The sequence below is a fragment of the Arachis stenosperma genome, chromosome 5 (genome assembly GCF_014773155.1).
Source record: "Arachis stenosperma cultivar V10309 chromosome 5, arast.V10309.gnm1.PFL2, whole genome shotgun sequence".
Lineage (NCBI taxonomy): Eukaryota > Viridiplantae > Streptophyta > Magnoliopsida > Fabales > Fabaceae > Arachis > Arachis stenosperma.
The window spans coordinates 30,527,416-30,541,982 of NC_080381.1; the positions used below are offsets into that span (position 1 = coordinate 30,527,416).

The 14,567-nt window shown below is 36.1% G+C and overlaps 1 non-coding gene across 1 annotated transcript; it reads right to left on the reverse strand.

Moving 5' to 3' along the window:
* Positions 1-12,038: 12,038 nt before the first annotated feature.
* Positions 12,039-12,146, reverse strand: LOC130984647 (small nucleolar RNA R71). The gene has a single exon (XR_009088565.1). It is a non-coding gene; the product is annotated as a small nucleolar RNA R71 (small nucleolar RNA).
* Between the last annotated feature and the right edge of the window lie 2,421 nt (positions 12,147-14,567).

Genomic DNA, 14,567 nt, shown 5'->3' on the forward strand with positions numbered 1-14,567 from the left:
ATATGGATTATATATGCATCATTTTAATTTTATCACATACAAACCTTTAGTTTCTCATATAATATATATAGAGAGATGATTCTGTGATTGTACCATCATCATCATCATCATACAAGTAGGGGTGCCAACATGTATCCTACCCACGGGTATTCAATCCAATCTCACCCGATCGGATAGGGTTGTCAACCCGATCCGCAGCGGATAGGATAGGTGCGGATTGGATTTCCGTGCGAGTCGGGTAGAGTGCGGATTGAGCCTTAACTCTACCCGACCAACCCACACCCTATATATGTATATGTTATATATTTATATAAAAATATGTTTCAAGTGAATGTTGAACCAAAGACCTCTCACTAAATGTAAAAGATCTTTAGCTATTAAAAAAGATCATTAATTGATAATTTAATTTTTTTTTACATAAAAGTCAGTTCTATTTTAAATTGTCATGAAGTTATATAATAATTTTGTATTTTTTTTATAACCTGCGGATAGGGTCGGGTACCCGCGGGTTGAGAGCGGATAAGATTAGGATTGGGATATTCTCAACCCGCAGGTAGGATAGAGTTGAGTTTATATAAAAATCTCAACCCGTGGGTAGGGTTAGGGTTGACTTCAAACTCTACCCTACCCATTGCCATCCCTACATACAAGCCTTTAAATTAGGAATACGTATATACGTGTCTATATATACAATTCTATATAATTTTTTTTATTGGTACCACCGTCAGTATCATTATCATCATCATTACATAAAATATGAACCCACACAATTTTGTGATTAATAGCTATCAAATTCAATTCGGTTCGATTGGTTCGATTGAAAAATTGGCCATTTGATTATCTAGTCGGATCAAGCCATCCTCCATATTATATGAGCATGAGGTCCCCTAAAAATCAGTTCGATCCATTCGATTTTCATAAAAAGCCGGTGGCCCAGCCAATTTTTATAACTCGAACCGGATTATGTTAAAATTTTTTCTTTAGTAAATTTGAAAACGATGTCATTTTCTTTGTAGGGATGGGCGAAAACTGAAAATCCTAGCCTAACCTCAACGTCTCCTTCCTCTTGTTGTCACTCTCTCACTGAATTACTGAAGCTTCGAGCTCTCTCATCTTTCTGACCTTTTTTTATTTGGTTTTTCACAGTATCTCCTAACCCGACAAGCCAAGAACTTATCTGTCGTGGATCGGAGCTCCATTAAGAGTTTTCCGCTAGCCAATGGATTGCTGCATGCACAAGAAGTAGCACGGGATGGTCGTCGTCGTTGGTCTCCGATCTCATCTCGCACTCAAACGCGTGCCTTCCCTGCACTCGTTGTCGCCGACAGCAGAGGCAGCAGGTCTCAGTGGACTGGTCTTCGTTGTCGTCTTCTTACTTTGAACCTTGCCGTCAGCTCCCTCCTTGTCATCAGCTTCCTTCACGCAACCAGAAGCTCGTGCCCAATTTGGTGAGTTCCAACAAATTATCCTATTCTTTCTGTTTCAATTTTTTTGCTGTAATTTATCTATGTACTTTGATTTTGTTGTTGAAAGTTGAATTTGTTGATGAAAGTTGAATGTATTACGGAAATTTGCTAGAACCTTAAATTTGTTGATGTCTTGCTGAAATAATCACTTAACTTAAATTTGTTTGTTGCTGAGATGAATTTGTTATTGATTGAACCTTAAATTTGTTGCTATCTTGCTGAATAATCACTTAATTAAATTTTTTTGTAGCTGAAAAATAATCACTAAGTTGAATTTGTTACTAATTATCATAAACTTTGAATTTATTGCTGTCTTGCTGAAATAATGACTTAGCTAAATTTTTTTGTTGTTCAAAATTATCATAGTTGAATTTGTTGTTAAAAATTATCAGTGAGATAAATTTATTACTGTAAGAATATATTTGAATTTAGTAGTTAGTTAGTTTGTTAATGAAGGATTACCATGTGTTCATAATACGCAGCAGAAGAAAAGAAAGTAATCCTTAAGATCTATTTTGTGTTTAAATTTTATTCCAATAATAAATATATATAAGATCAGATCTAAATACCTGAGTACGCTAGTAAAATCTTTTTTCTCCTTCGATGGTACGAACGCGCTATGCGTATCCACACCGAGACCAACCTTTGCTATCAACTCCTTGACCAATGGGCATCTGATCTAAATTGAGAAACCTCTTGCAACTCTTTGCACGCCATAAAATTCTTCTCCAAGAATCAGGCTCACATACGTTTATGTGTGTAGAGGTAAAGGAATAAAAAACTCTTGTGTTTTTTTTCTCACCTCCGTCACCTTCCTCTACTCTTGGCATACATATATATATATATAGTATGAGATTTGTTACTGATTTTAAATTTGATTCTTAATTCAAATTTAAATCATATCTTAAAATTCCAAATCTGAATCCTTCGAATTTTATGAATCATATCATAACAATTTAAAACATAATCGATTTGAATCTCATCCAAATTTATAATTCAAATTCAGAAGTAAAATAACTAATTATTCTCAAATCTCATTTAATATTCTCAATTATCATATTATTATTATATTCTTGGTGCTAGCAAAGAATACAATAATATTCTATTTGAATTAATATAATTATTTATTTGATTAAATTAAAATAATAATTAAATAATTCTACAACAAAGATTAGAACACTCGTTAGTGTGTGACTCCATAGGTTCAATACTAAGCGGGTAGTAAATTAGTCATACTAAATTTACTAATCAAGGTTGGCGTCTAGCAATACTCCTCAACGACCCGATAGTATGAAGTAATATATTTTTACTAAGAACCTCAGAAGAACAAAGTATAATTCCTTTCATCTTTCCAACTCTTAGTTAGCCCTTAGAGTATGGTTTAATTGTCAAATTCTAACTTGTTACCATTATTATAATGAAATGTGAATGACCTAAGAAACTCATTTCTTCATTCATTCAATTTCCTTGACCAAGGTTTTATTCATCTCAGTCATTATAATCATAGAGCTCAAACTCTTTACCGAGAGTTGACGGATTCCTTATTGAATAATCATTAATTCTACAAGTATTTAAATCATACCCAATATCCATTCAACTAGCACCCTAGGGTATTAGGGGTCCGGAATCAAAGTATAATAAATACATTGTTAATTACTATGACAGTCGCAGGTCAAACGAAACTCTATTACTATGTTCATCTTGAGAATATCCTATTGACAAATATACGGTAATTATAACCATTAAGAATTCTCAAAGTGAATCAGTTCAATGGTCATATCTCTATATGCACCATCTATATATAAAATTTGATAAATGAGATCTATTAATTTTCATCCGATGAAGACCATTATATATATATTGATATTTTCGGATTATTAATGTCCTTTTTTAATAATCCTATGACCAAAAATAATTTAGATTAAATTATAAAAGATTTATCTCTCATTATTATAATCACTATCACAATGATAAATCTCTAAATTTAATAAAGGACCTTATTATATTAATATTTTAATATAATAACAATAACAAATTATTTGACACGTAATTGATTGAATTGTGGTCATACTACTTATTCCCAACAGTTAATCATTAACTTATTGATTTATGTTTTTTGTTTATTTAAATTGAAAAAATATTGTATATTAAGAACTAATTTTTTATCTATTTTTATATCATTAATTATGTCTAAGAATTGATACTTAATTGGTATTAATATATTATTAAAACATATATTTTAATTTTTTTATTTTAGTTTAATTTTTATAATTTTATATTTTTATTTAATTATAATCGAATCAATCGAATAAATCAGTGATTTATCAGTTAAACTAATAATTTAGTTATAGATCAGATTAATTACCAGTTTTAATAACTATATGAGGAAGTGTAGTGAAGTGTTAGAAATGGGCAACACCCGACTCTAGTTAGTTAGAAGGAAAAATTATTATAAAGGACCATTAGGAAGATTTAATTATTAAAAAAGACTTTTAATAACAAAATTATTAAAAAGGACCAAATTTTTTTATACTATTTAAGAAGAAGAATCAAATCTTTTTATAAGGAGATAAATATATCCTTAACTATTTTATAATCTTTAATATATGCTGTTTGATTCTCAACGCTATATAAATATGTATGAATATTCACTTGGGATTAATTAGTTAATTAATTTTAAAAAAATTACTCTAAAAGATCGTTAGGGAGATTTAATTATTAAAATATTAATTCTTAACTATTTATTTATTTATTTTTTATAATTTTTATATTAACAATTTTTATTTTTTCTAAAATTTTAGTAATTTTTATTATTTATTTATTTTTTACTTTTACGATATTTTGTCTTTTTTTTTATTAGCTAAAGATCACAAAAATAAAAAAATAAATAAAAATAAATAAATAATTAATAAAATTACTAAAATTTTAAGAGAAATAAAATTTATCAATAAAAAGATTATAAAAAATAAATAAAAAATATTTAAAGATATATTTATCTTTATATAAAAAAATTTTATTCTTCTACTTAAATAATATAAAAAAATTTAATTTTTTAATAATTTTAGTATTAAAAATCTCTTTTAATAATTAAATCTTCGTATAGTTCTTTAGAATAATTTTCCCTAGTTAGAAGTTACTCAAGTTAGAAGGAGACAGGCGATGATGAAGCCTTTTAAAGGTTTATTTGTTTATTTTAAACTATTGAAATACCTAATCAATTATTCAATTAAGCATTTTACTCGTTTAATTAATTACCATCAATGCACGTGACTCACAGCCAATGTCATCTTTTTTGTTAGCCATGTCACTGATTAATGTTAATATCATTCAATTTAGTTGATGGTTAATTGACTCATTTGAGATATGTTAGATAACTAATAATTTTTTAAATAATATAAATAATTATTAATTAAATAAAAATATATTACACTTTTAAATTATTCACCTAAAATTTAATATTAGAATAATCATCTATACATCTAATAAAATGAACATTCGATATATCTATTATTTACATTATTTAGTATTTTTATTATTTACCTATACTTTTTCTAAGAAACCAAAGGGGTATCTATACAATGGCTACAATGGACGGTTTGTTAGGCCTAATATGAATTAAAAATGAAAATTAACCCCTTTTTACCCTAATTAACCTAAATGCCTGTTCAGTTTTGTTTTAACTCCTATTTTCAATTTTCCCCGATTCCTCTATTTTGAATGGAGGGCCACGCCACCACCCAAAACCCCCATTGTCGCAGCTGAACATCCCGACCACAGCAGCCGCCACCTGACCTGTGAACTGCGTCCCTGCCGCAGAGGACTTCAGGGGCCAACCTTCCTTGCACCCGTCCTCCATTGCTGGCAGTAATTGTTGCGTAATGTGACGGCTGAGCATCCCCGTCTGAGTTGCCACCTGATACAGAGCTTCCCTGGCGTGCCACCACCATCGCTTGAAGCAACCCGTGAGCAACGTCGCGGCTGAACATCCGGCCGCTCTGCCCCGCGTGATTTGTAACCCTAATCTGCCCCGACGCGACCTGCATCACCCAAGGTCGTTCGCGCTCGCCATTATGCGTCAACCGGAGGCCTGGGTCCTCCTCCTGCATGACCGTTGGATGGTTCACGGGCTCGTTGGTGTGCATGTCCGATCACACCTACCATCATCGACGTTAATTGGTAAGTGGCTTGATTTCTTTTTCTTATGATTCCTGTTTCTGCTGTTTCTAGTACTGGATACTGTTTATATTGCTGAGTTGTTGGATTTATCACAGTGAAAACCTCACTTGCTGCATGATTATTGTGTCGGACCTTGTTGAATAAAATTGTAATGTGGATGGTTGTTTTTTATTTAATTTTTGCGCGGGAAGAATTGTAAAAGCTTGGTTCAAATATGTCTGTTTTTTTCCTCGCTGTGTGGACCATTGTTGATATCTAGTTGACACCGTGTAGATGGTTACTTTAGCATGTTATTGAATGGTTGTTTTCTATCGACAACAACAAATTTGCTTATCTGGTTATTTTCTTTTTTTTTTTTGCAGTGATTTTGTTTTTTTTTTCTTTTTCTGTTTAGCAATTAATCTTAGTATCTGAGTACTATTGTATATTCCCTAAGGAAGTGTAATTTTATATTTGCTCATCAATTCGAGCTTCGTATTGCATAAGCCAATAAATTTGAAACAGGTCTTATTTTACTATTTGATCATTTTTCAACATAACCTTGTTGCCATGATTTATGAAGTATGATTTGTTTTTACTTTGCGGAGATGTTAATGAGCACATGACAAGTTAAAGTGCGAATATGTTGGTTAGTTTACCAAACCTTTGTATGATCGATTTTGATGATGGTGAATTCTATTTTGATCCTAGTGCATTATCAGCTTGTTTGAACGAGTTGCTATTTGATGAGTCTCTTCTTTTTGTAGGCAAGATAATGCATATACGATTCTAATTATATTAACCGTTTATTTAGTTTGAAAAAATTTCTGATAGATGTTTACTTTCACACATACCATTGAATTTACTTTTATTGTGAACATATGACTTGAAGAGAATAATTTTTTTTATATTCGGTGTTAATTTAGTTTATCTACCTATAGCACATATGTAGAAGATGTTGGGTGTGAAGGGTTCTAATTTTGTACTTCAAGAATGTAAAAGATATGGGTCTATAGTGCGTATGGTTGTTCACTAAGATGTTGAATTTCACCGATTACTTCGTTGTTTAGGTGTGCTATATTTTTGCTTTATTTGAATCTGATTTACCTTTCAGATTGTTATGTTTATAATTGGCCGAGTCGAACTCTCAGACCACCTAAATTCTTGCTGTGGACATCCTTTCTTTTCATCGGCTTTATAATTGTTTGACTTTTATCATTTGGAATGATTATAAGGTTTTTTGCTCATGTTATTATAATTTTCGCTGGTTAAGTATAAACTAAATAGAATCTTGCATTAGAATTCACAAGACCTACTGCGTGAGTAACTTTTCACAGTACTCCAACAATCCATTATCATACCGTCCGAACCCAAAATCAGATGGGTAAAAAGGTATCACATTGTTTACATGATTGAAAGAACATGTTTGGTTATATGTTGTGACGTAATTCTATTCTTAATTTTTTCTCAACAGAAATTAGTCGAGACGCGATGCTCACCTTGCTATATCAACAACTTGTTTTTCCACTTGGAACTACATAATGAGGATGCTAATTTGGCTGAGATTCAGGCTATTGGATTTGAATTCCTGCGGCGGGTACCGCTATGGCATGTGAAGCAGAGCATCATGCTCCAACTTGCGAGGGCTTATGACATAGAATCAAACACTCTCAGGGTCGACGTAGGGGACATTCGCGTTACCACCGAACTGATCGGCAGTGTATTCGGCATACCTTCTAAAGGTTAGTAGAAGTTATGTAAGATGTAATAATTACTATGCGTGTTTTTTTGGTTTGCCTTTGTTGACACAGATTGATTGTTGTACAATGTTTTCTTAATGTAGGAGACCCAATCCCAGAACTGCAGAAGAAAAATGCATCCCATCTGGTACTTAAGAGACAGTTCTAGAAGAAAACAACAACACAACTGCGGGAATTTCTCTTTGGCTGTCCAATGGAGACCGAGCGACAAAGGATGGCTTTTAGACGATACATTATCCTTGTGGTTCTGAAGATGTTTCTTTGCCTCACAAGCCAGCAGACTATCTTCCCATGGCACCTCCCTCTGATTTTGGATGTCTCAAATCTAAGAAGATTCCACTGGCCATATCAGATATTAAAGTGGTTGTGAGATGCAATAAGAAAATTTCAAAATGAGCACCGGAAAACATGCGGCGGGTGCATGTTCGTGTTGCTGGTATCGCACCTAGTTTACCTAATTTTCTCCTACATGTACGGCATAAGTTGTAAATCCTAAAATTTGAATTACTTGTGTCCAGGTTCTGTACTTTCAGCACTTAAAGCATGGTCCATTACATGCATGTCAAGCACGTGAGCCTTGACTTGATGAATGGACAGCTATTGAACTTGATAAGAAGGCCAACCATGTTATTTCACAGGTACAATCCCTAATAATTTCATTTTTATAGTCACATTAAATACAAAGGGCATCAGAGGTTCAAGTTGATTTTTGCTAACTTCGTTGTCCCACGTTGAACACACAGGAATGCATCGTGGACAAGGCCAGAAAGGAGAAAAAAACCAAGCAAGTAGCTAGTAGTAAAGAAGAAAACGAACAAGCAAGGTGTAAAAGGCCCCACAAGGACTCCGACCAAGCGCTGTTTACCCGGTGCAGGACTATACTTTAGCAACGATATATGGATGCGCAGAAGGTGATTTGCTTTCATTAAATTAATTATGTTATTATCATGGATGTTTATTTTAGTATGTATGCGACTGGTTTTTATTATGTTGGTACATTCCACCTTGTTTGGTGTGCAACGTGTTGCGTTGTGCATGTAATTGTAAACTCTTGGGTAATGCCAGCGGTGTGGCAAGGTTAGTGGTGTAGAATTTATAACCCACAAACTAACTGATGAGCGGATAATTTGTACGCTTTTTGGCATTGTTTTTAGTATGTTTTTAGTATATTTGGTTTAGTTTTTAGTATATTTTTATTAGTTTTTAGTTAAAATTCACTTTTCTGGAATTTACTATGAGTTTGTGTATTTTTCTGTGATTTCAGGTATTTTCTGGCTGAAATTGAGGGACCTGAGCAAAAATCTGATTCAGAGACTGAAAAGGACTGTAGATGCTGTTGGATTCTGACCTCCCTGCACTCGAAGTGGATTTTCTGGAGCTACAGAAGTCCAATTGGCACGCTCTCAACGGCGTTGGAAAGTAGACATACTGGGCTTTCCAGCAATATATGATAGTCCATACTTTGCCCAAGATTTGATGGCCCAAACCGGCGTTCAAAGTCACCTTCAGAAATTCCAGCGTTAAACGCCGGAACTGGCACCAAAGTGGGAGTTAAACGCCCAAACTGGCACAAAAGCTGGCGTTTAACTCCAAGAAGAGTCTCTACACGAAAATGCTTCATTGCTCAGCCCAAGCACACACCAAGTGGGCCCGGAAGTGGATTTTTATGTCATTTACTCATCTTTGTAAACCTTAGGCTACTAGTTTTCTATAAGTAGGACCTTTTACTATTGTATTTTCATCTTTGGACATCTAGTTCTTAATTAGATCAGATCTTGGTTCTTCTGGTTCCCTCTCTGGGACCGAAGCCAATGATCACTTTTGTTCTTATGTATTTTCAACGGTGGAGTTTCTACACACCATAGATTAAGGTGTGGAGCTCTGCTGTACCTCGAAGTATTAATGCAATTACTATTGTTCTTCTATTCAATTCCGCTTGTTCTTGTTCTAAGATATCACTTGTTCTTCAACTTGATGAATGTGATGATCCGTGACACTCATCATCATTCTCACCTATGAACGTGTGCCTGACAACCACCTCCGTTCTACCTTAGATTGGGTGAATATCTCTTGGATTCCTGATACACGATGCATGGTTGATCGCCTGACAACCGAGTGCTCGCCTGACAACCGAGCCAGCCATTCCGTGAGATCAGAGTCTTCGTGGTATAGGCAAGAACTGATGGCGGCATTCAAGAGAATCCGGAAGGTCTAACCTTGTCTGTGGTATTCTGAGTAGGATTCAATGATTGAATGACTGTGACGTGCTTCAAACTCCTGAGGGCGGGGCGTTAGTGACAGACGCAAAAGAATCAATGGATTCTATTCCGGCCTGATCGAGAACTGACAGATGGATAGCCGTAACGTGACAGGGTGCGTTGAACATTTCCACTGAGAGGATGGGAGGTAGCCACTGACAACGGTGAAACCCTTGCATAAGCTTGCCATGGAAAGGAGTAAGAAGGATTGGATGAAGACAGTAGGAAAGCAGAGAGACGGAAGGGACACAGCATCTTCATGCGCTTATCTGAAGTTCCCACCAATGAATTACATAAGTATCTCTATCTTTATCTTTATGTTTTATTCGTATATCACCATATCCATTTGAGTTTGCCTGACTAAGATTTACAGGATGACCATAGCTTGCTTCATACCAACAATCTCCGTGGGATCGACCCTTACTCGCGTAAGGTTTATTACTTGGACGACCCAGTGCACTTGCTGGTTAGTTGTGCGGAGTTGTGATGAAGAGTTGAGATTGCAATGAGCGTACCATGTTGATGGCGCCATTGATGATCACAATTTCGTGCACCAAGTTTTTGGCGCCGTTGCCGGGGATTGTTGAGTTTGGACAACTGACGGTTCATCTTGTTGCTTAGATTAGGTATTTTTCAGAATTCTTAAGAGTGAATTCTAGTGTTTCAAGGTGATGATCTTACCATCACCAAAGCTGATTGATTATCATCAATTTAGCTCTTGAATGCAATGTCCTGCTGAAGCTTGGCTATCCATGTCTAAATCCTTTAGACTAAAAGCTTTAGACTAACATTGCATGATTCCTGGAATTTTCATTAAGAATTTTGATACCTTTATTTTCTTTTCCACTTAATTTTCGAAAAATCCAAAAAAATTTTTTTTTTCAAAATCATAAAAACCAAAAATATTTTATGTTTCTTGTTTGAGTCTAGTGTCTAATTTTAAGTTTGGTGTCTTGCATGCATTGTTTATTTGGTCTTGGTTCTATTTTCAAGTCAATAGTACAGGGAACTGAAGATTCAGAACATGCAGTAGAGGAATTACACAGAAAAAGCTGGGCGTTCAAAACGCCCAGTGAAGAAGGACAGACTGGCGTTTAAACGCCAGCCAGGGTGCCTGGTTGCAAAAAGGTAGTGCATTGGGCGTTAAACGCCCAGAATGGTGCACATTCTGGGCGTTTAACGCCAGGATGGCACAAGGGGGAGGATTTTGTTTTCAAATCAATTTTTTTTCAAGTTTTCAAAGTTTTTCAAAATCAAATCTTTTTCAAATCATATCTTTTCAATCAAATGTTTTCAAAATCAATTTCTTTCCTTTTTCAAAGATACTTGCTAACAATTAATGATTTGATTGAACATTTCAAGTATGTTGCCTTTTCTGTTGAGAAAGGTTTAATGTTTGAATCATATCTTTTCTTGTTAGGCAAGTCATTAATTTTTAAAATCAAATCTTTTTAAAATTGTTTTCAAATCATATCTTCTCAATCATATCTTTTTAATCACATCTTTTTCAAAACAGTTTTCAATCATATCTTCTTGATTTCTAATTTCAAAGTATTTTTCAAAAATTACTTGATTTCTTTCCCACTCTTGATTTTCGAAAATCAATTAAAGCTTTTCAAAATTTCTTTTTAAAAAAAAAATCTTTTTAACTTAATTTTCGAAAAAGCTCTTCCCCTCTTCTCACATCCTTCTATTTATGGAGTAACACTCCTCCTCAATGCACAATTCGAACTTTATCTCACTAAGTTCGAATTCTTTTCCCTCTTCCTTCTATTTTTCTGTTCCTCTGACACCTCAAGGAATCTCTATACTGTGACATAGAGGATTCCACATTTTCTTGTTCTCTTCTCTTTCATATGAGCAGGAACAAAGACAAAGGCATTCTTGTTGAAGCTGACCCTGAACCTGAAAGGACCTTGAAGTGAAAGCTAAGAGAAGCTAAGGCACAACTCTCTGTAGAGGACCTAACAGAAATCTTCAAAGAAGAAGAAGACATGGCAGCCGAAAACAACAACAATGCAAACAATGCAAGGAAGGTGCTGGGTGACTTTACTGCACCTACTCCCGACTTCTATGGGAGAAGCATCTCTATCCCTGCCATTGGAGCAAACAACTTTGAGCTTAAGCCTCAATTAGTTTCTCTAATGCAACAAAATTGCAAGTTTCATGGACTTCTATTGGAAGATCCTCATCAGTTCTTAGCTGAATTCTTGCAAATCTGTGACACTGTCAAGACTAATGGGGTTGACCCTGAGGTCTACAGACTTATGCTATTCCCTTTTGCTGTAAGAGACAGAGCTAGGACATGGTTGGACTCACAACCTAAAGAAAGCCTGGACTCATGGGAAAAGCTAGTCAATGCCTTCTTGGCAAAGTTCTTTCCACCTCAAAAATTGAGTAAGCTTAGAGTGGAAGTCCAAACCTTCAGACAGAAGGATGGAGAATCCCTCTATGAAGCTTGGGAAAGATACAAACAATTGATCAGAAAATGTCCCTCTGATATGCTTTCTGAATGGAGCATCATAGGTATTTTCTATGATGGTCTCTCTGAACTGTCCAAGATGTCTTTGGATAGCTCTGCTGGAGGATCTCTTCATTTGAAGAAGACGCCTACAGAAGCTCAAGAGCTGATTGAAATGGTTGCAAATAACCAATTCATGTACACTTCTGAAAGAAATCCTGTGAACAATGGGACAAATCAGAAGAAAGGAGTTCTTGAGATTGATACTCTGAATGCCATTCTGGCTCAGAACAAGATATTGACTCAACAAGTCAATTTGATTTCTCAAAGTCTGTCTGGAATGCAAAATGCACCAAGCAGTACTAAGGATGCTTCATCTGAAGAAGAAGCTTATGATCCTGAGAACCCTTCAATGGAAGAGGTGAATTACATGGGAGAACCCTATGGAAACACCTATAATTCTTCATGGAGAAATCACCCAAATCTCTCATGGAAGGATCAACAGAGACCTCAACAAGGTTTCAACAACAATAATGGTGGAAGAAACAGGTTTAGCAATGGCAAGCCTTTTCCATCATCTTCTCAGCAACAGACAGAGAATTCTAAGCAGAACCACTCTGACTTAGCACCCATGGTCTCTGATCTAATCAAAACCACTCAAAGTTTCATGACTGAAACAAGGTCCTCCATTAGGAATTTGGAGGCACAAGTGGGACAGCTGAGCAAGAAAATTACTGAACTCCCTCCTAGTACTCCTCCAAGCAATACAGAAGAAAATCCAAAAGGAGAGTGCAAGGCCATCAACATGGCCGAATTTGGAGAGGAAGGAGAGGAAGTGAACGCCACTGAGGAAGACCTCAATGGGCGTGCACTAGCATCCAATGAGTTCCCTAATGAGGAACCATGGGAATCTGAGGCTCAAAATGAGACCATAGAGATTCCATTGGACTTACTTCTGCCTTTCATGAGCTCTGATGAGCATTCCTCCTCTGAAGAGGATGAGTATGTCACTGAAGAGCAAGTTGCTAAATACCTTGGAGCAATCATGAAGCTAAATGACAAGTTATTTGGAAATGAGACTTGGGAGAACGAACCTCCTTTGCTCACCAAAGAACTGGATGTCTTGTCTAGGCAAAAATTACCTCAAAAGAGACAAGACCCTGGGAAGTTTTTACTACCTTGTACCATAGGCACCATGACCTTCAAGAAAGCTCTGTGTGACTTAGGGTCAAGTGTAAACCTCATGCCTCTCTCTGTAATGGAGAAGCTAGGGATCTTTGAGGTACAAGCTGCAAGAATCTCACTAGAGATGGCAGACAATTCAAGAAAACAAGCTTATGGACTTGTAGAGGATGTTCTGGTGAAGATTGAAGACCATTACATCCCTGCTGATTTCATAGTCCTAGAGACTGGGAAGTGCATGGATGAATCCATCATCCTTGGCAGACCCTTCCTAGCCACAGCAAAGGCTGTGATTGATGTTGATGGAGGTGAACTGATCATTCAAGTGAATGAAGAATCCTTTGTGTTTAAGGCTCAAGGATATCCCTCTGTCACCATGGAGAGGAAGCATGAAGAGCTTCTCTCAAATCAGAGTCAAACAGAGCCCCCACAGTCAAACTCTAAGTTTGGTGTTGGGAGGCCACAACCAAACTCTAAGTTTGGTGTTGAACCCCCACATTCAAACTCTAAGTTTGGTGTTGGGAGGTTCCAACATTGCTCTGAGCATTTGTAAGGCTCCATGAGAGCCCTCTGTCAAGCTACTGACATTAAAGAAGCGCTTGTTGGGAGGCAACCCAATGTTATATTTTATATATTTTCCTTTGTTATTTTATTTTATTTTGTAGGTTGATGATCATGAGAAGTCACAAAATCAATTGAAAAAGCAAAAACAGAATGAAAAACAGGAAGAAAAACAGCACACCCTGGAGGAAGAACCTGCTGGCGTTTAAACGCCAGTAAGGCTAGCAGATGGGCGTTTAACGCCCAGTCTGGCACCATTCTGGGCGTTTAACGCCAGAAAGGGGCACCAGACTGGCGTTAAACGCCAGGAAAGGGCAAGAACCTGGCGTTAAATGCCAGAAATGGGCACCAGCCCGGCGTTTAACGCCAGAATTGGCTAAAAACGCAATTTTGCATGCCATTTGGTGCAGGGATGACTTTTCCTTGACACCTTAGGATCTGTGGACCTCACAGGATCCCCACCTACCCCACCACTCTCTCTCTTCTTCACCAATCACCCCAACACCTCTTCTCCAAAAACCCCTCACCTACCAAATCCCATCTTTCTCTTCACCACTCACATCCATCCTTCATAAAACCCCACCTACCTCACCATTCAAATTCAAACCACTTTCCCTCCCAAACTCACCCTCCCATAGCCGAACCATAACCTTTCCCCCACTCCTATATATACCCATCTTCACTCCTTCATTTTCCCACAACCTAAACACCACTTCTTCCCCTT